The 23,248-nt window shown below is 40.5% G+C and overlaps 1 protein-coding gene across 1 annotated transcript in view; it reads left to right on the plus strand.

Annotated features, from left to right (window-relative positions):
* Positions 1–23,248, plus strand: part of cacna1ia (calcium voltage-gated channel subunit alpha1 Ia) — a 148,482-nt gene that overhangs the window by 42,011 nt on the left and 83,223 nt on the right.

Consider the following 23,248-nt stretch of genomic DNA (forward strand, 5'->3'; position numbering starts at 1 on the left):
TGCTCAGAGCACATAAACACTCTAATCCAGGTCACAGCCTTTGTCTTATTTCAGTCTTTCAATATAATCTTATTTGTTTCCACCTGAATTGTTGTTCGAATGAAGGTACAGTTCTTTGGACAGTGACTGTTGACTTGGGCTCTCTTTCCGTGTATTGTAGCTCGAGCAAAGCATTTAACCCCAGGTTCCTCCAAAGGGACTGTTCCTGCAATCAATGTCCTGTAGTGTACTTTAAATAACAAGCCTCTGCTGAATGACAAGTAAATGAAGATTTGTAATTGCAATTATGCCGCACTTGTCCAAACAGTTCCAAAAGGGTTCATTCAAGCTGTCAGTTCATTACAGTATAATGGTGTTCATTATAATGATGTAAATTACAGTGGGCAGATATTTTGCTGAGTGAATTAGCTCAGGTGAGGTGATTTATAGTTTGATCTTTGGATTCAGCTTTTTTGAAAACCCGGGTAGTTGTAGTGCAAGGTAGGAAGGAATAGTTCAAACAATTATGAAGATGGTAATATTTTATTTAACAGTTATCATTTTCTTTCTTATATTATCTCTTGAACTTTCCAGAAATAAAGTGCACAAATTGTGAGACTTTTGTGATGCACGATTTCTTAAAGCGTGATAGCCGTTTATTGTTATAGAGATGTAATGATATTAATGATGATTCTTATAGCGATCATAGTGAGCACAAATATTAAAATGCACTGGAAATGTTCAAAAAGTTCAAAAAATGTTCCTTAAGGGTTAAGTCAAAATGACAAATGATTAATAAATTATTATATGCCTATTATCTGCTCCATAAATAATTCTAGATACCTTATCCCAGTTATTTAAATATGTGGAATCCACATAAATTTACCAGTCAAAATGAGCTTTTCAGCAAACAGCAGGGCATCTAAATTTGGTCTTTTTTTTTTTTGCTCAGACAAAAATTTGACACAGGCTGGATGTAAATGGAAATCTTCTCTCTGACACTAGGCGGCGCTTATAGTAATTGAATATGATTTTAGAGCTAATTAAAATATGAAGTGGTAATACGTGAGGAGTTTTTTTCATGATTCATCATCAAACCATCCCTATGTATCGGTATAGAAAATAACATGGAAAATGCTTTATAATGTCAGTTTTTTTATTCCATACTAAATATTTAATTATACTTGTTACATACTTGTTAAATAAATGCTGAATTTTCATTTTTGGGTGACTGAAGATGATTGAATCCTCTGAACAAAAAATAAGCAGTGGTTGCTGTACATACAGTACATCCAGGCGCTTCACATTTACACGCTCAAACACATGGCTGAGATGTCATAGTGATATGCTCAGGCATCTGTTGTTACTCCCTTGCCATACTTTGACTATAGGAACAAACATACTGTAGGTACGTGATTCACATAATTATAAAACTCTTTTAAGCATTGACCGTATTCTCACATAAACCTGTTTTTGACTAGATACTGTTCTTGCTTTTTCTTCAAATGTGAATTGACGGCGCAATTCGCTTCAATTTGCTTTTAAAGCATGAAGTGCCACAGAGCTCCAGTTCATCAGGATGATTCCTTTTGGCCAATTTCCCAGACAAATTGAGGAAGCAGACAGAAGTCCACAGAGATCCGAGCACAGTTTAGACGATGTTATCACGGCCCACAACAACAGCCTTACACAGGCCTCAATCCATTTCACCTTTTTTAAACAAACACCAGACGTTCATTCGATTTGCTTGGTACATAGATCAGTGAGGAGTCGAAGTACCTTCTCTAAATGAAAGAGATTTTTTATAGTTCAATTCATGTGATGTTTAAATGAGTTTGGTTAGATATAAAACATCACACTAATAACTAATAAAAAGCAGCCAGTGCTGTAATATTTACATGCGAATTTACATTAACACTATTTATTTATAATTCCAAGTCACATCAATAAAACTGCTAAAAAATATAATTATTATTTATTTAAATGCATTATCATTATAATGATGATGTTATGATGGTGCTAAAAATCCTAGAAGCAATATTAAAAAATTATAGCAAATTGGATTTTTCTACTATGTGTAAATGTATTCGAAATTATTATAATTTTTTTTGTAATCTGTATAGAATTAGTTTTCTCTCCAGCGTTTTTAAACACATATTCTGTGGCAATAAGAAATGCTTTGTATTTTATCTGACTAAATAATTTAAGTCCTGCATATTCAGGTGCATAAAAAAAAAAAAATCCCTTTTTCTTCCACACTCAAACACACACACACACACACACACACACTCACACGTATGCACATACTTGTCTGTTTTTGACCCTGCTGTGAGTGTGACTCATTGCTGGTTGTCCTCACGCTCAGCTTTACCTGACATCAGAATCACAATTCCACACCCCTGCCCATAAACACACACACACACACACACACACACACACCTGCTTTTCTGTGACTGAAATCACTCCCAGCCACTAGTGCAAACCCTTAAAATAATGCACAATACGCCTTTTTTTCAGTAATTATATTTTTTTTATTTATTTCGTAATCGTAATTAACAGCAGTTAAATTGTTCTAGTCGGTTGCAAGTAAGAGATTTTTGTATTAAGTTGTAATCTGTTTCAATGCGGATTTTGCATATTAACTCATACGTCATTTGGCACGTTTGTATCTGTGGTATCGGTTTCTTTCCGGAGTACGTGCTCTTGTGGTGGCTGAGTTCAGCAGTATTGGCGTTGAACTTGGCAGAAGAGTCCTCTGGGCAATATTAGAAGCAAGGAAGTAGCAGAACTGGGCTAATTTAACACCGTATTGGCTTATTGTACAAAACATGTATCAGTAGCCTTTGAGAACAGACCCTCCTGGACCTCTATTTCGCAGTGTACAATTATCTCGTGCTGGGCTAGTGGTCAGACTAAATGATGTCCTTTTGTTCTGTTAATGTGTCTAACTCTGTCTGACTCTCGGCAGGGCTGCTGTGGGCTATGTCTGTCTCTGTTAATGGCTAGTGTGAAACTGATCTATTTCAACCAATTTCAATAAGGCACTCTTAAAGATATTACCTAAACGGCCAGTAGCCATAAGCACGGAGGAAAATGATGTTAACACCCTTCTGATTATTAGGTAACATAATGGAGAAAATTGAATGCTATTACTCAGAAGTTATCCAATAACTCTCATAGTCTCACAGATCAGACAAAATAGATGGGCCCTCATGGGTTTATTTTCTTAGAAGCCTATATACTTTAATGTAATAGATTTTTCAAATTTTTTGGGCCACGTTTGTTTTGTAGGCTGTAATTTAGCCATCTGTGGGGCTGTGGAGGACAGATGTGGGGGTGGTGCGCTCATGACTGGCTTATTTGAGTCTGTCATGTCTAAGTGATAGACTGCAGATGTGCAGCTCCAGCGGCTCAGTGGCAGATCTTCCCTTGCTCTTGCTTGCGGATGGATTTCATTGTTACAACCAGTGCCATTAGCAGCTTGATAAAGATGTATGAATGCTTTATTTGTAAATTAATGCGTTGTGTGCCCGTCAATCTGGTGTGATATGATAAGCGTGTGGTGTAAGCAGGATTTGCTCTGTCCTGAAATTCACAGGTGCAACCATTTTCCGTTGGTCTATTGGTCAAATTTGCTATCAAATCTTGTTTTCTGTTCAATATTCTGGCATCAGTGAGCTCCTGATTTTTTTGTTGTTGCTGTTGTTTAATGCTTTTAGGAGTTATACTCTTAGTACATGTCACCAACTACTTGAAATAAAACGTTTGCAGGGAGTTTGATTGACAGGCGAATTGCAAAGCTGAATCTGCAATTTTTCTGAAAAAAAAAAACATGACAGTAGAGTAGATTAGTGTCAGCGAACTTAAACATTAAAAATGGTGAGTATTCAGGTCTTTCCATGTTTCGAACAAGATACTGTCTGATATTCATTCATGTTTATTTTATGAGGAGGGGAAGAGGAAGAGACGTTTGGTTCACGTTCTGCTTGAGTGGAGACACTACAGTGTACACTATATCTTTATGTGGAATGTCAGTGATCTCAGGACAATTTCTTAAAAAAGACCCATTGTTTCGTTATTATAGAACATATGTAAAATATACTAAACACGTATAGTTTGTGCAGATGGAATACTCGTCCGCTGCAAAAAAAAGAAAGAAAAAAAATGCTTGTGAGCCTGGCAATCTGTAGGAGACCGTCTCAATCAGCTGACAGTGACACAAAGTAAATGAATGCATTTCCCAACACTGGTGGCAGCTGAAGACTTGCATTCCTCGACACTGCTCAAATAGTCAAAAGAGAACCATCACAATCTCTCCCCCTTCCATTCTGGAAGTGGTTATGAGCAATTTTAGCCATGGCTGGATTAGCATGGATGCACACTTTGAAAATAGCATGCCAAGGGAGCCCATAATAAAATACTTTTTCTGGCGCATTGTGTACTGTGACATAATTTTAATCTGTCATACTATTTAGTATGAGTAGCATGTGAATTGGGTTGTAGGGATGGTTCCAAATGTTTTAATTCAAGAGACCCGTCACGAGCCAACCAAGCAATTACTGCTGTAAACTGTTGTGTTGGTTTTCACAAATGTTGTTATTGTTGCTTGACCTAAGTGTTACTTTTTTCAGTGGGAATGGATTATATGTTTTCAGAGAGGCTAATTTCAGCATGTCTTTCTCCCCTCTGGCATTACGGCCCCTCAGAGCTCAGCCAATAGAGGTCTGTAGCAAATTGAATAATGGCAGAGGGTTAAGCTGAGCATCTGGCAGACCCAGGTGTGTTTGTACATCTGCTTGTGTGTGTCTTTCTGCGGAAGTGTGATTGCGCGTTCGACACACCACCCCCTGCTGGCGGTTGGATTACAGCACCTCTCTCAGTGGCCAGGGGCTGCCAATACCCATCAGCGTCAGTGTGGGCAGCCCGCTGGGTGCCTAGAGCTGAAGTAATGCGCCGCCAGCAAGCTTCAGCAGCGCCATGCTAATGTGTGCAAACCAGGATGAAGGGGAAACATAGGTGAGCACCTGGGAGGGCGGCTTAGAATGGCCACTTATATGTAGACCAGGCCAACTTCATGCACAAACATTTTTAAAGCAATTATGTGTATGTTTGGCCATGTCTTGGATGTACATGCCTTTCGGCCTTTTGTGGATTTTTACAGTGTTTTAATTGTTATAGACATCCGCAGCTGAGTTCTGTATCAGTTCTGTTATTTAATTATTTTTATTAGGAATGCATTAGTGTATCTGCCACTTAAAATTATTAACTGATTTTTGATTAATTTACAGCCATATCGGCATATCAGAATTAGCATGAAAAGGGCCGATATTAATGGTTTATTAATTAACAGCTTGGAGACAATGAGTTGCTTGTCTGAGAAAAATCCAATGTTTTCTCTCTGCAAAATAATTAATACTCGCCAAAACTAAATAAAGACTTTTACAAAATATAACACAGCTATAACATCAGCTGTCAATTCATCATAGGTAAGTCCCAATGGCAATTCCACTGTGTTAGTTTATCGAAGGATATGTTATGAACTAGAAAATATTTAGCCTATATTTAATTAAAAATTAATGGAAGACAATATGCAGCTTTTCGTATTCACACAAGGTCCCATCAAGTGCTTGCAGCGTTTCTGTGAACAGAGATAACACAAAATATATTGCACTTAAATTATCAGCAGAAGGTATTTTTTAATTTATTTGTTTATTAGGCTTATTTTTAAGCCTTCTTCATGCAATGGACCGATATCAGTGTCTATCGGAATCGACCAATAGTTAAAATTAGCATTGTATCGGCCAAGAAAAGCATCCCTAATTTTTATTTCAACATTGCCATCACAGGAATGCGTTTTAAAAATGTGCAAATGTGATTATATTTTAACAAAAAGTTCAAATATATTAACATCGAAAACAGTTATTTCCAATTTCAATAATATAAAAAAACAATACAATAGGAAACAATAGAAGTCAACTGAAAGTGTCTACTGTGATAGACAAACAACTGTGTGTGTTTGTTCTCTCGCTTAGGATTTCTTGTTTCTGAGCTGTTGAGCTGTCAGATTGTGTAACCACATGTGACAGTGATGTTTTAAACGGCTACAAAAAGGCCCCGAAAGAAAACAGGGTGTCTAGTGATAGCGAAAAATTGAATGCAAAAGCAACACTTTTAGATAGATCAAACCTCTGGTGAATCAGACAGCAGGTGCTCTAATGGGACGATGGGGCTGAATTCTTCCCGGATAGCGTTGTGTGAAGAGATGGCTCCTTGTGGAGATGGCCTTGGCCCTGAGTCACCGGCTGACTTAGTGTGACAAAAGCGTCTTGTCAAAATGTCACACCTTTGCCTCCAGACTGCTGCTGTCCCCCAGGCTCAGACTTCAGCTTGTCCGCTGTCATCCATTCTGACACGGGACCTGGATTTGCTCTCAACGTTGCGGCCCTGCAAACAAGTTCAGCCAATAGAAAGGAGGCTGGAACAGCGGGAAGCGGAGACTCGGAGAGAGACTCGTGTTTGAGATTTCAGATTGTATACAAGAACAGATGGAGGGAGGGGACGGAGTAAAGAAGTTGTTATTGTCAAGCTCTTTGTCGAGCTTTTGGTGGCTGCATTGTAGTGAAGTCAACATTTACTCAATGCTTTTGTCTAGATGAGCATGAAGTCTAAGCAACAATTAGCGATTAGCAATAATGACAGACCTGTTTCAACATCATGCAGTAGCTCTGTTCCAAGACCTAGTGTGCTACATCAACGCCTACAAACTGCCTTTTAAGACATCATCTTAACTGTCCTAGATTCTCAAGTGACTGATTTGGAAGGTTGTACACTGGAAGCAACCCGTAGAGTCAGAGAGAACAAATCATCTCCTTACATTTTTTTGATAATTCCTTACTATTGTATGTAGGTCTTCATTTGAAAGAAATGATCTGTCTGTATTTCCGTTTTAGCACTTCTTTAAGTTTGATTTAGCATGTTACTAAGCTAACAGTATGATACTGCAAGCATAAAAATTCAGTCTGTTAATATTTTTGCCTATTTTCAGTATTTATAATCAACATTAGCCAATATACAGTGTAAACTAGTGTTTTTACTCAGTGCCTCACCAGAGCCAATAACGTTGATGAGATTATGCCTTTGGTATCGAACAACAAGACATTTTTCAATACATGATGGCATCAAGGCAATCTGATCTTTAGTCGCTTGACAGAATGTAGCTGTCACCCTAAAAACAAAATACCTAATCAAAATTATGAAAAGATTTCAGTAGTGAAGAGCATTTCCTCTTTCACTTTTTTACAATTCATTTCTTCTTTCTGACTGCTCTACTGTGATGCTGGTGTAGGAATTAAATGCATTAGAGGTATTAACGAGCACATTAAATTAAGACTGTAACTGCTGGGCTGCTGTAATGGTGGTAATGAAAGGGGTGATTGCTGAGAGCTGAATGGGCATGTAATGTTAAAAGGAGTGAGACCAACATTCTGAGAATACAAATCCGGTTAAGAGTCATAGTTCTCCATCACTGCACTATGTTTCACTGCACATGGTTATTTACTGCTCCCGCTGTAATATTATTTTACCCTCTTATGACAGAATGGCGGACCGCCTATCTCACTTCTGTAATAGCAAGTAATGGCAGGAGACAGGAGACGTGATGCTTTTATCACATTTCATCACTGATACCTAAGAATTCCCCCTAAGCATGGTAAAATCACTGTAAGGCATGGCCTCTCAAGGCTTATTTCTTTAAGCACCTAGCACCCATTTACAACAAGCAAATCAGGTAAGACTACAGGGCTTGCTTAATATTAATGACATGACAGAACCTAATTAATTTTCATGAGCAAGCTAGGAAGTTTTGTAATTACAAGTGCTCCTCCTCATTTTTAAGACGACAGATATGTAGACTGTCCTCAACAAAGTTCACAGGAGGTTGGATGCATAGCGGAGGAGTTCATTGTGTGTGTGTGTGAGAGACAAAAGAAAGGGAGGGAGGGAGGGAGAGAAGGACTGAGGGATCACACTGTTGAAAGTCAGTTAGATGGTAATTAAAAAAGACAGGAACATTGGATCTCCAGCTGGGCTTGACGTGACTGGTAGAATGCTGCCATTAGTGAAGTAAGCTCTCTGCCTCCCTGCTCTCCTTACAGCCACTAAATTAGCAACAGAGATGGAGACAAAATAGGAGACGGGGGATTAAAGTAACTCATTCCAGGAGGAACACAAACGTGACAAATATTTATCGTAATGTGATGGATATGTGAGATGATAGTGGATAGAAGGGGTAGATTCATTCCCAGAGACAGGAAAACAATGGATTGGTTTAGGAAAGATGAGAAAGGTCAAGAGAAGGAGAGATGTACGTTTATGGATTGACTTTGAGTTTGCGTTTGAGCCAGCGAAGCAGAACTAGGATACAGACAAAAATCAATGGGTTATTGAGAATTCATTTTCAAGGCATATTCTTTAAAGTAGTGCTTGTAGTGCTTACTGTAGTAACCATAAATTGATGTTGTAAAATGCTACACATCTTGAACATGCTAGCATCTAAAAGTACAGATTATTTAGAATTATTTTAAATAATTTATTTTTAAAAGTTGCTTTAGGCAGGTTTTTGCAACAAAGATTTTGTTAATAAAGGATTTATGTCTTTGATTTGTTTGTGTAAATATATAACTATTTATGCTTTTTTTTGAACAAATTGTCCTTATTAAACAAGTTTTTATTATATTTCACAGTCATCTCATATAGTATTTGCATTATGCAAAACTATATTTCTAAGTAAACATTAGAAATTAGAATATCACAACATTTTGACTGAATTTAAAAAGCAAGAACAAACAAGTAAAACTGTACACAAACAGCAACTGATGACATGATTTTGAACATTTATGCATTGTAATCACCGAATGAATGACTTTATGATTTTACTTGGTAAAATTTTTGATCTTGCTCTTTAATGTCGTTTTTTTTTTCCCCAAGAGAATAATGTTCCGTAATCCATTAGCAAGTGTCATCTCTCTGAATAAGTTGATGAGTAAGTACAGCATGTCTTATGATTTCCTGATGTCCACTTCAAAACTTTAAATCTTGAGATACAATAGTAGTCAAAGGGACATTAAGCCGAACTTGAAACACTGGGGGATGATTTCCAGTCTGGAAAATCACTGACTTGGCAGATTTGGACCGCATTAAATTACATGGACTCTTTGGTCGTAATTACATAACTTATTAAACTAATCCCATCCAAATAGGGGTTTGAGCCCTCCTTCCATCTTTTACACAGTGGACATAAGTATGTGGTCACCATTGGCTTGTTCCTTTACTGAGGCAGCCAAAGTCTAGCATAAGCGATTAGCATCCTCTCAGCTGAGGCACAGTAATGTTTTTATGTACTTTCCTGAGCTTTGATGTTCTGGCACTCTGACCTCTTTTTCTGCATAAAGCTGGAATAATGCAGCTGCCTCAGTAAACACATATTGTTGGGTCAAATGTTACATCTCAAGAAGCTGTCTTTAATCTGTTTTTTTTTTTTTTTTTAGAGGCCGCTCTCAAATGAGCCATGCTCACATCAATCTCCTGGAAAACAAGATACAGTAGTGTTGTCTCTCATGGGCATGACATCCTTAGTAGAACATGTCAAATGAGAATCTAATTAATCTCAAGGGAAATTTAAAGGTGAAGCGTGTCTTTTTTTTCGATTTTAAAATACTTCCAGTTTACTGTGCTGAGAATACTGATCTTCAGTGTGTAATCTGCCCTGCATCGTTTGTTGTAGACATTAGATGATATCGAGAGATATGACCTGGTGAGCCATAAAACTGGCGAAATCCATTGAACAAAAAAAAAAAACGACTACATGGCTGTATCTAGGGAACAGGACATCATAGAGTGATAGTGGTGAGCTCTTTTGGCTCGAAGCAGTAAGACACCACCTAGCAACCATGCAAAATACCCTCACAATTATATAACATTAAAAAGAAAAAAAAAACACATCCAGAAAACCACAAATCAACTCCCTCCCCAGCCTTTATTCTTGTCACGTATGAAGGGTCTGAGGCGTGCGGATCCATGTGCAGGCTTTTATTAAATGAAGGCATGGTCAAAACAGGCAGGCGTCAAACAGGGCGAACAGGAATATCAGAGGCAAGACAATAGCAAAATCCAGAGACAGGCGGTGGTCAGGTCAGGCAGCAAACAAACACGGAATCAGAAGACAGGCAGGGTCAAAACCAGATAAACCAGAGACAATAATCCACGGGCGATCTAACAACGAAACAGGCGAAACAATGCAACCTGCAGTTGAGTGGCTTGCTGCAGTATTTATAGTCCTCTGACAGGAAGTAGCAGCAGAGGGAGTGATCGCAGATCACCCAGAGGTAAGAGCTCCCTCTGCTGGCTTGGTGACATAGCCCCCCTCCTAGGAGCGACTCCTGGCGCTCCACAAAACAAACAAAACAAAACATAACTGGGAGCTTGGGAGGGGGTTCCGGGAGGGAGTCAGCACACTGAGACCAGGGAGGAAGAGACGGTGGGAGGAGCCAGGGTGAAGACGGGAGGAGTCCGGGCCGGGAGGCGATCCAGAGCCCAGCCATGATGGTCAGTGGTGGAGCCGACGGAGGGAGGAGCCATGGAGAGGTAACGGTCATCAACCCCATGGAGCCGACCGACGGCGGCGGAGCAGGTGGTCGGGGAGACTGAGGCGGAGGCGGAGAGCCGAAGAGCCAGGGCGACACAGCGGCGCTGGAGGTCCTAGGCGATACCGCAGACTTCGGCGACTGATGTGGAGACGGGGGACGAGAAGGACGCGGCGGAGCCAGAGCGACAGAGGACTGAGGTGGAGCCGGGGGAAGGGAGGAGCCTGACAGAGCCGGAGGGATGGAGGGACGAGGCGAAGCTGGAGGAGTGGAATCCTGAGGCGACGGATGGTCGATGACCGACCAAGGCGTAGCCGGAGGGACGATGGAGCCTGGTGAAGCTTGTGGATTGATGGAGCACGGTAGAGAGGAGGGAGCTAGGAGCCTAAGGGAAGCCTGCGGGTCTACAAGCCGAGGTGGAGTCTGGGACTCGGAGGCGGGACGGTGAAGCGAGGGATCCTTCACCCACGGCGGCGATGGAGGCTGGCAGACCCGTGGCGAGCTCCAGGTGGAGGGCAGAGGATGAGTGCAGGGGCTGCTGGGATCCTTTGACAACGTGTAGCTAGGGTGGGAGGATGGGTTAACTTGAGGCTTTGCACGAGGCGCGGGCACTGGAGGCTTTGCACGAGGCGCGGGCACTGGAGGCTTTGCACGAGGCGCGGGCACTGGAGGCTTTGCACGCAGGCGCGGGCACTGGAGGCTTTGCACGCAGGCGCGGGCACTGGAGGCTTTGCACGAGGCGCGGGCACTGGAGGCTTTGCACGAGGCGCGGCACTGGAGGCTTTGCACGCAGGCGCGGGCACTGGAGGCTTTGCACGCAGGCGCGGGCACTGGAGGCTTTGCACGAGGCGCGGGCACTGGAGGCTTTGCACGAGGCGCGGGCACTGGAGGCTTTGCACGCAGGCGCGGGCACTGGAGGCTTTGCACGAGGCGCGGGCACTGGACAGGCGGCATCCATCTTGGGAAACGGCTCTGGGCAGGCGGCATCCATCTTGGGAAGCGGCTCTGGGCAGGCGGCATCCATCTTGGGAAGCGGCTCTGGGCAAGCGGCATCCATCTTGGGAAGCGGCTCTGGGCAGGCGGCGACCATCTTGGAAAGGCTCTGGGCAGGCGGCGACCATCTTGGGAAGCGGCTCTGGGCAGGCGGCGACCATCTTGGGAAGCGGCTCTGGGCAGGCGGCGACCATCTTGGGCAGCGGCTCGGGGAAGGCGACCATCTTGGGCAGCGGCTCGGGGAAGGCGACCATCTTGGGCAGCGGCTTGGGGAAGGCGGCCATCTTGGGCAGCGGCTCGGGAAGGCGGCCATCTTGGGCAGCGGCTCGGGAAGGCGGCCATCTTGGGCAGCGGCTCGGGAAGGCGGCCATCTTGGGCAGCGGCTCGGGAAGGCGGCCATCTTGGGCAGTGGCTCGGGGAAGGCGGCCATCTTGGGAATAAATGCAGTGTCTTCTTCCTCCATAATACCCAACGTGAGAGCTGACCCCACAGTCACTAAACCAAACTCAATAAAGTGTGCAAGTGATTCACGTGGACCCTCTTGAACAAGTTGTGTTTTGAGTGGCTGATTTATTCCCTCGTGAAAAAATTCAATTAGCAAACAGTCCGGTAAATCAGAGAAGTAAGCCAGGTCCAGAAATTCCTGAGTATAATCCTCAAGTGATCGGGTGCCCTGCTTGAGGGTTAGCAAAGACATTGCAAGGTGCATACCTGGCCATGGTTCGGGTGAAAAGCCGCTGGATCCTGGTGTGAGGTTGCATTCTGTCACGTATGAAGGGTCTGAGGCGTGCGGATCCATGTGCAGGCTTTTATTAAATGAAGGCATGGTCAAAACAGGCAGGCGTCAAACAGGGCGAACAGGAATATCAGAGGCAAGACAATAGCAAAATCCAGAGACAGGCGGTGGTCAGGTCAGGCAGCAAACAAACACGGAATCAGAAGACAGGCAGGGTCAAAACCAGATAAACCAGAGACAATAATCCACGGGCGATCTAACAACGAAACAGGCGAAACAATGCAACCTGCAGTTGAGTGGCTTGCTGCAGTATTTATAGTCCTCTGACAGGAAGTAGCAGCAGAGGGAGTGATCGCAGATCACCCAGAGGTAAGAGCTCCCTCTGCTGGCTTGGTGACAATTCTAGTCACTCTCGCTCTCTTCCTGTTCCAGGGGTTTGTCATCTAATCTGCCTTACCTCTTTCTTTGTCCAATAACAAGTTCAAAGAGTATCACCTACACTATATTGCCAAAAGCACCGGGTCCTATCCAAACTGTTGCTTTAAAATTAGAAGCACACAATTCATTTAACATTAAGATTTGTATGCATATTACTAAAGTGGTCAAACCTGTTTATTAGAAGGGGGTGACCCAATACTTTTGGCAATATAGTGTATGTTTTATTGTCATTGTTGAGAAGAAGCAACAAAATTGCAGCGTTTCTGCGTAATCCTTATTGAATCCTGCAATTTAATTGACAGAAAATCAAAGTGTTAAGGTTTTTTTTTTTACATACGTATTGTTGCGCACAATGGGGGCTTTGAAGTCAAAAAGGTTAAGAATCACTGACCCGCACAGATCTTCATTAATGAAATGTTGCAACATGCATTATTGGGTTTCCTGCGTCAGTGAGATCTGTATCAAAGCTGCTTTAATGCAAGCCTCCAAGGTTAACCAAAAAAAGCTAATGCTGCGGTTGGCAGAAAAGGAGACCAGAGGTCCTTTTTTGAATGGCTGTCAGTAGACAAGAATCTTTACTTTGCTGGATAAATTACTTTTGTGTGATAACAGCTGATCAGTTAATGAATCAACATCCTATTGGCTAATCTTCAGCATCTACTAATGCCATTAAACATTCATGTTGGATTGATTTATTATTAGAATTCACACAAAAAAATACTGCTTTAGTATTTCTAGTCATGGCCAATTTTGTGACAGGTAGAATTGGGTTTCCGACACTTCAATGTTATCCACAAACTTTATCCCCAACTCTGACAGAAAATTCAGAGATGTCAAGGGTGTTTCTCAAAGCAGACGTGAAGCTTACTTCAATAGCAGAGCCGTGGACCTTTGTATTCCCCGATAATAAGACCATCTCTGATCTGTATTTATACCAAGTCTAGATGCAAGTGTAAAATTTGCTATGTACTGCATTGCGTGTAAATTGCCATTAGGACTGTAATCTCATTATAGTTTCAATGGGACGGTAGCTTGTTAATCAGGCTCTTTCATCCTGGCATATGAAATATAGACCAACAGATCACTGCACCGCTGATGGGCCGTCACGCCAGAGCAGCGTCTTCTGCGTAGCCAGCTCATTAGCGGCAGCTATTCAGCTCTTCACATCCACCGCCGGTATTCACCCAAAGAGTGACAGTCCCCCGCCTTCCGCTCTGCAAATTACCATCACAAAATGCCCCAGACTCTACCTATTAATAATGCAATTAGCTCCCTTTCTCCTGCCCGCCAGCTTCTATTGTGTGGCCTTTGAGGCCTTCGGCACGTTTGTTTCTTCTCCTGTGACACCTGCACTAGTCGCTCTTGCACTTCGTCGGGACTGACTCGCGACTCTCTGAACATACCGGCGTGGATGTTGAAAATAGCCTGTATTTTTTGGTGATGCTGAAAATCAGATGAATAGTCAATAAATTTGGAACTTGAATTGAGTTTTGATTGAGTTTCATCTCATGAATGCGGTGGCGCGGGGTCTGATTATCAGTGACGGAGAGGCATGTTAGATGCGTTATTTATACCCCACTTGTAGTGGCATTCATTAAACATAACGATGAGCAAATGAGCCAAGCCATGTCAAGATGAGAACAGCATCTTCTCTATTTTTGCCTTTTCCTCATGTGGTCCTTCCTCTTTTTCGCACTTTATAAATCTTTCTCTTTGTTGTCCAGTCTCTATCTTCCACCACATTTCTGTCCTTTGCAGCCTTTATCTGATCACACCAAGATTTATTTTCCATATCCGGAGAGAGCAAGAGCAGAGTTCTATTAACAGAAAATTGTCTGTCATTTGAAGAGCTGATTGAAAAATTATTTACCAGACACACACACACACACACACTGGTTTCCATGTTTTATGGGGATGTAATGGTTTTTATACTGAACAAATTGTATTTTCTTCCCACTTACCTACACCTCCAAAACTTTTTTAGTATGATTTATAAGCTCTACATTTGAATTAGTTTTGCCATGATTAAACACTCACTTGAATGTGATCTTTTGAAACACTGATAATTTATTAATACTGTTGAATGTAATCTTTAGCAAATCTCCATTTTTCATAGTTGTGATGCCTAAAATGCAGTTTTTAGTGTTTTGTTGGTAAACACTTAGTTTTAAGGACTAATTATCAGTAATAACTTATTGCTTATTAGCATGTGTACTATTATTTTGTTGGCTGTTTATTAGTATTTATGATCCACATATTTATTAAATTCTGCGTGACCGTATTTTAGATTCTTCATTCCTACGCCATACCTAAACTTAACAACCACTTTACTAACTATTAATAAGCAGCAAATTAGGAGATTGTTCAGGGAAAACTATTAGTTAATTGTAAATATGTTCCCTGTTCTAAAGTGCTACTGTTTTTTTTTAATTTATTTACACTAAATAGTGTAGAATTTTCATTTCGGCATTTTATCGGTTATAAATAATCATCATATTAAAAATGAAAATATCATCATATTAAAAGTAAAACCAGGCCTACATAAGGGAATGCAATTTGAGTATATATAATATTTTGGAAAATAAAAGCAACACCGGATATAAATAGATAATGATGGAAGCTTATCTCAGTCCATCAAAGTGACGGATAATGATCTGACGTGCCGAGTGAGAGCTGGAGAAAGTGAGAGACAGTCTTTGGTCCCAGGCTTGTTATGCTTTGCTGCACTCAGGTCATCTGATCTGGCTCCTTTGGACACTCTATGTAAAATGGATCATGTCTCTGCATTAGATTCGTGTGAAATATGAATGAAGGTCTTGAGCTCCAGGGCTTACTGAATCACTTAACTGCCATGTCCTCCACCACCTCGCATGAAAACTATCATCCACACTGTTTCTTGTTTCCTTTCACTGTAAATTCAGTCTCTGCTGTTGTCCAGCTGTTATTTCATTATGCTAGGCAACGAGAGAAAGAAAAGTGAGCTATAATTACCCTAAAGTATATCACATTCTCAAATTAGGCAGGAAAACAGGAATTACATCCAAATTATGCTATGGTGTTTAAACTGTTTGGTGTCTAAAACTACCAAAAAGTTTTCTTTTTGCTTGATAAAGTTAGTCTAGAGTGTGTAAGTGTATTAGCCATCATTAAGCTTGTCTATTAGCTGTTGTTCAATAATATACATTACAGAAAGCATTGTTTGGTTTGTTTAAATGGTCTGGCATGTCAACTTCTTGCTTAACCAGTGACGTCAGTCAAGTTAGTGCTATTAAATCTTTGAATCCTGTTTGAAACAGTAATTACGACTCCATTTTCACCTCAAAAGTGATAAACTTGCTGGAAAATATTGCTCTGTTTCCTTAATTACAATATATACTGTAGTGAGCAGGAAGCCTGCTGAGGGAAGATCTTTCTTTATGTGTTCGTGTGGCTTCCCTTCTTCGCTTTGTTCTCTTCCGCTCTTAGTGCCAGGAGCAAACATTGTGAAAATAAAGGTCAAAAGTGAAGCGTTGAGGGAAACATAAGGAAATATTTGAAGACAGGGAGAAACGGAGAAGGAGGGAGAGAGCGACAGATGGCCGGAGGGAGGCTGGTGTCGTCGTGGAATTCTGCGTTTCGTCATGCAGAAGTCCGTTTCCTTTGCCACTTTTTCTCTCTCTGGTTGTTTTTACTCTCCTTCCACCTGTCACTTTTACATCCTCATCAGTCACGCTCTTGATACTCTTTATCACCTCTGACGCTTTCTGACTGTCCGCTGTCCAAACTTTTTTTTTGCATTGTGTGTCGTGAAACGCTGTCAGATAAATACATGTTGGTAGGTTTTACTTGTAAGTGATATGGCAGATTTTTAATTGTAAATGATTTAACGATTAAATGCATAGGAATAACCTTTTCCAGGACTTTTCCAGGACTTCCTTCATCTAAATTAGAGCTGTCAAGATAGTGTGTACACAATTATCATAGCCAAAGAAAATCTTGGTAATATCTGTTATGAAATTTTAAAATGTTGAGTATTTTTTATTTACATTTTTGTATTTTTTGTATTTTGTCCAAATCCCAAAACAAACTCAGATTTGATTTTAGGAATACGGGAAGGGTGTTTCTCTTGCACCTGTGTTCTGTTTATCCTAGGGGTGTTTTCTTATGGAGTTTATCTGCCCAGAACAGAACCATACCACCAAACGATAGTGGTCCTGACAAAACTGGTAGATGTGACAGAAACAACATGGCAGATGTAAGCATGTCCGAATTTCATTCATACTACCTATATTTATGTAAACGGTGTGAAAAATAGTTGTGAGGTAACAAAATGTAGTACCTATGTGGTTTTGGATATTTCAGATATACACTGTAATAATTAACTTTTAATTTTTCAGATAATCAGCCATTAAAGGTCTGAAAATATTAGTCACAGACATGGAAATTTACTTTAAATACCACCAAGCTAATTGCTCACTAAAAACTCCCACAGAATTTTTTTCAGGCCATTTTTGACCTAGCAAAAAGAGTTGTTTGCTTACTTTTTTATTAGTCTTTCCATTAAAGCCATTATTTTGTTTATTTAGATGGAACGAACAATATAAAATTCATTTCCCGAACATGGGAGGGTATAACCCGTCGTAGCCAGTCATATCGCAATATGACTCTGTCACGTGACTTTGCTTCATTCGTTCTCAACAAAAGAGACAGAAGCGGACTCCTGCTGTAACTTTATCTGCTGGTGTCAAAATCATGAGGTGCTAGAAACTTTTGGTGGCCTGTACAACCCACTTAAATACAGAAGAGCAGCCGTTTGAGGTCGCACACATAAATGCACACTCTCCCAACATAAAACAGACCAAGATCAAACCCAGCTAAGCGTTCTGATACACACGGATAAAACACTGCCATGATCAATAGATCAAAGCCCTCTGGAACACTGGAGGATCAATTAGCACCCAGCTGGTGAGAGGGTGTGTGTGTTAACGTGTGATGAAAGCAGAAAGTGAGCGTCCCGAGCGCCTTTTTTAGAATGCATTACATCCTGGTATTTATGACATCACCTCATTATCATCTTTATTGTCATGTCATTGCTATGGAAATGGGGTTCATACGAGCTTGGTCCATCTCTCCAATCTGCGGCGTGATTTTCAGTTCTTCCGACACATGAGCGGCACGCACGTATAATCAAAGCGCTCGTGCGCTCTTTGCATCTCCCATTTTGTTTCCCCTCACAGGAGAGACACTGTGTTTAGCTCAGTATCTGAGGAGGCACCTCATCTGATCCTGTTGCTGTGGCAACAGGGCCCGGCTTGTCTCGGGCTACTGTCAGGGTCCAGTGCAGCTTAACATCTGGGAGACAGACACACTCCCTTCCTCTCCCTCGTTTTATTCTCGCCCACCCTTACACCCTTAAGACAAGTGTGTGTTTGTGTGCATCTGTGTTGCTACGTCACTGCTGTGACATTCACGATTGTCGCGCTGTCTAAATGATTCTGAATGCGAGAACACATTTTGCATTTCTTTTCAGAGAATGTGTCTTGAATTCAGTTTTTTTTTCTAACCCCTTTGGCTCATGTTTTTGTTGATTTAAACCAATCTAATAACATTTAAAGAGGTTAAGAAAAAACTAGTTGCCAGTGGGGTAGGAAAATAAATTTAAGATATTATTTCTGAATACAAGTCTTAATATCTTAGGCAGTTTGCTTCTTGAGTGAATTAATCTTGTTTTAAGGATGTTTTAGCTTTTAGGAAAAAAAACTAAAACATGAATTTAGAAAAAACACTTTTTAGAATAAAACAAAAGCATGCATTTGTTGTTCATAATCGCTTTTGAGCACTCAACTACTTGAACTACTAACTGTTTTTGAGAAAATTTTGTCTACTTAGATTGGTTTTAAACAATGTGGCGTTACACGCTCCATCCTATCTCTGTGTCTAAACATGATTTTTGGTTGATAGCATCACATTCAGTTTTCACATAGCAGTGCGACACTAGATACAAGGTGTTAAGTTCCAACTCTATCTCACTAACCAGTTCGTATGCAATTTACGATGTGGCTAATTCGTACGACCTAACTTCATCTCTGTTTAGGTCATTCGTACAAATTCATAAGCATTGTGCAACTCGTAAAATATTTACAATTCAAGAAAAATCATCAGAATTTGTACGAGCGAGATCGCGTGACTTCTTGCAAATTAGCCACCTTGTAAAATATATACGAATTGCCATGAGATCGGCTTTAAGACCTCCTGCAGTTTGTAAGTGCACTGTGCCTAGATTTTCAAGCATTAAAGTGTTAAATGAATACGGCTTAAACACACTTTGCTTTGTTTGCCTGAGAAGAAGCTGTTTATTATTGCTTTAGGCTGCTCATAAAATTACAATGAAGTTCCTTCTATTTAAAATGTAGATGGAACAAAACAACAGCCGTAAAGGCAGCCATTACACATTTGGTCTTGAGATGCTCATGGATTTGCAGCACAGTGCTGGCCTGTAGGTTGTGTTTGTGTGGGATAGAGGTATCATGATGAAGGAAAGCCTCACATGAATGATTCCATTCATATTCATCATTTTTGGAATAATAAATCGGATTAAGGTGACCAGATGACCATAATGAAAGTTTGTCTGAGAGTGTGGTAAAATTCTAAAAAGTGTTTTTTTATTATATATATTTATAAAATGTGAATGTGGTATCCATTTTAGAAGAAGCTTTTGACCACTGACTTATTTACAGTTAATTTATTACCCAATTTTAGTGATCACAATACTGTACACAGTATGTACACAGTATGTGCATGTGCATCATTTTCAGTATCTGGACTGTTGTGATATACAAGGATATGATCAGTTATAGAAATTTGTTGTATGTTCTTAAACTGATCCAAAAACTTTAAGGAAATTCAATTATCATTTACTCATCCTAAAGTTGTGCCAGACCTGTATGAGCACAAAAGACAATATTTTGAAAAAAAAAACAAAAAAACTTTTGAAATTAATGGCTACCATCATCAATAGTGGAGTTATTGAGATTTTTACCTTTGCTGCTGAAAGTGTGTGTGTTCAGCTGAGATTCACCGAATGATGACTAGAGTTTCTTGACAAGAGAGTCTTTCTTAACGCGATGAGGTTGTTGAGAAGGTCAAGGGTTTTTAGTGAAGTGTGTACTCTATGTACATGTGTCTAACTCTGAATAGTGACATCCAGTCTGCCTACTTTATCTGATGGCTCGACACAATGTGCTCTTGAGCAGTATGTGTGCTGCAGTTAGCTAACAAATCCAGCAGATAAAGAGCTGAAGAAAAAATATGGAGAGAAAAACGAAGGATTGAACAGAAGTTATGAAATGGACTGTGAAAATGATGCCTGGTTTGGAATGATACTTTTGGAGCCTTCAGTGCTTCATTCAGAGCCGTTTTTTTCCGTGATTGTATAGTCATATTTTTAAAAATACACTTATTTCATAGTGTAGTTCTGTTTTATTAACATATTTACTGACATATTACCCAAGACTATATTAAAAGTACTACTTGTGCACATTGCACATTTCTTAATATTAAGCCTAAAATGCACACTCAAATATACTTCAGTAAATCTTTAGTTTACACTATTTCCATACAATAGATGTGAGTGAATGAATGAAAGAGGCATTTATACAGCGCTTTACTGTGTATTGCCGTACTCCAAAAGTGCTTTGCTACAGGTAGAGAGGAAGGATTCAGCCAATCAAGTGGATGGGAAGGCCATGACGGACGAGGGCCAGAGGAGGGAATGTGGCTAGGACACTGGGGTTACACCCCTATTCCTTACGATGAATGTCATGGGATTTTCAATGACCACAGAGAGTCAGGACCTCAGTTTAAAGTCTCATCCAAAAGACCGTGCTCTTTTGACAGTACAGTGTCTCTGTCACTACACTGGGGCTTTAGGACCCACGCAGACCACAGGGTGAGCACCCCCTGCTGGCCTCTCTAACAACCCTTCCAAAAGCAACTTCATGTGCATTAAGTACAAAATTAGTTGTTAAAATTTTAGGTATACAAGTTTAATTTACCAAAAGTACAATTGCCGTGCACAACTATGTAAATGTTTTCGTTGTACACTTAGCATGACATAAATGTATTTCAAATACATTTAAGTATATTTATACTAAACATGTAGATGAGTTTGTTTCTTCCTCGCAACAGAGTCCAAACAGCTGATAAAAACATCACAAGTAATCATTTAGACTCTCAAATCTGAAGGCACCATTTTTGGGTGCATTCCTTTAAAACAATCGCATGAAAGCTTTCTTTCTTTCTTTATTTCTTATGAAGAATCATTCAAAATAGGAACAAAATAAAATGAAGAATACACTTCCATTGCAGTATTTCTCAGACAGACAGATACTATTGCCATGTATGAGCGGTTGGTCAGTAAAGACTCCACTGGTCGGATATCCGTTTCTGCTGTTTTGCCGATCGTGGTTAATATTATGTAGCAAGGTTTGAAGATGTGATCTTGGATCGGAGAGACGGAGTGAGTTTTTAATTTACTGGAAGATGAGTCTGCTCCCACAGGCAGCCATGAGTCACCATGGCCTTCGTCGACAGTGTTTCACACGGACACTCACACTTCACACCACACGGTCAACTAACGAGAGTGCAGCACGCAATCACTTACACACACACACACACACACACACACACACACACAGAAGAGCTGGCAAAGTTCAAACTGCCCATACAAACCCACACAATTAAGGACAATGATGCAGGCAGAGTTCAGAGGTGCTCTGTGGATTGTACACAAGGGAGATTCACACTCGTTCTCTTCACAGGGCTGTGGTGTACGTGCATACTCTCTTTTATAGTGAGATAATGGTGAAAGGTTTTAGTTAACTGCCGTTATTAATCCTCCTCTTAACATCTCTTAACACCAATAACCAGAGCAAGTGTCGCACGCTCTCCCTTCAAAACACACACTGCCTGCGAGCTCTTTACATACGCACGCTTAATGCTAATGCGCGGAGGGTGGTGGGAGTGCTTTTGGAATTTGTTCCTTTTTCCACCGAGAGTTGCGTGGTTTAAGCGGAACGGCTAAACGAGCGCAGAGGCTGTCAGCTGAGGAATGGCGGCTGTTATTTGCAAAGCTCCGCGTGGCTGTAGGTCGTCTGAGGCGATAGAGGTTCTGCATAGTATGAGCTTTCGTTGGGAGATGATCAAACTCGCTTCAGAAGTCTCCATCAGAGAGAGATCGACAAAAAGGAGACATATGATGACAGTTTGAGAAAGAATCTGTAATACCCTGTCCTCCTTTTTTCCTTTTGATTTGCTGATTCAAAGTGATTCAATGAATCAGTGATTCGTATATGAGAAATTTGACGCTTTTCTCCTTAAGGCAGCAGAAGCTTAAGAAGCTCTGTGAACTGTTGGCTGAAAAAATGGCTTGATCAAGCTTAAACTGGTTTGCTGGCCTTAGCTTATTTCCCATCCTGTACTGTTTGCTGGTTTCTGGGAGGTTTTGGACACATTTCAAGCTGGAGAGACAAACAGCTGCAGAATGAAGTCCAGCTAATTTGTCTATAAATCAACAAAGACCAGAAAACCGACTTCTTCTTCTTCTTCTTCTTCTTCTTCTGCAGCCACCTAACCGTATAACGGCCTCATAAACACTTTATTATCTTATGTAGGCAATTGTTAGTGTTTGTTGTTAGCATATTGCTAAGCTAATGCCACAGTACTCTTGAGCATAAAATAAAATATTATGTGTAAATAATGAGTGAAATGATTTGTTTTTATTACTATTTTAGTATTTATTAAATAAAAGTTTATTCACAATAATTATATTATATTCATGTATAATAAGTCTATTTCTTTTAAGCCTGCAATGCATTTTGGTATTACAATTTCTTAACAAGTTGCTAAGCTGTGGTCACAATATTCTAAAAAAACATGTAAATAACTTACATGTAAATAACAAATATTGGTAAAATAATTATATTGTTATACTTAAAATCAATATTCTTTGTTATCATGGATACATTTCTTTTCCAGTCGCAATGCATATTTGGGATTGCCTTCTTTCATAAAGATTACATGTGATGCTGTCTTTAAATAGTTTAAAATGAGACTTTAATGAAATCTTTGGAGCATATTGCATGGCATATTAATAAAATTACCTATGTTTTTTAACAGCTTTCACATCAGCTGCGCAATGCCTTAAAATTCTGCTTCTGTAGGGCAACAGAAATTTCACAGAAAAGTGGGATGGACATAGCTGTTTTTGCAGATGAATTAGCTCATGCACGAGGCCAGATGTCACACCTGCAGCCTGTCTGTGTGTGAGGAAACATTTACAGCATGTGCTTAAACCGTCGGTTCACACCACGCTAGCTTGTCCGTCAAATCTGTTTAGTATGCTTCTGCGCAGCGCCGGTGGAGCATTCAAATCAGTCTACAACGTGAGACAAATATTGTGTCCTCTGTGGGACCTAGAGTCCTG

Source organism: Puntigrus tetrazona, chromosome 3 (assembly GCF_018831695.1).
Source record: "Puntigrus tetrazona isolate hp1 chromosome 3, ASM1883169v1, whole genome shotgun sequence".
Classification (NCBI taxonomy): Eukaryota; Metazoa; Chordata; class Actinopteri; order Cypriniformes; family Cyprinidae; genus Puntigrus; species Puntigrus tetrazona.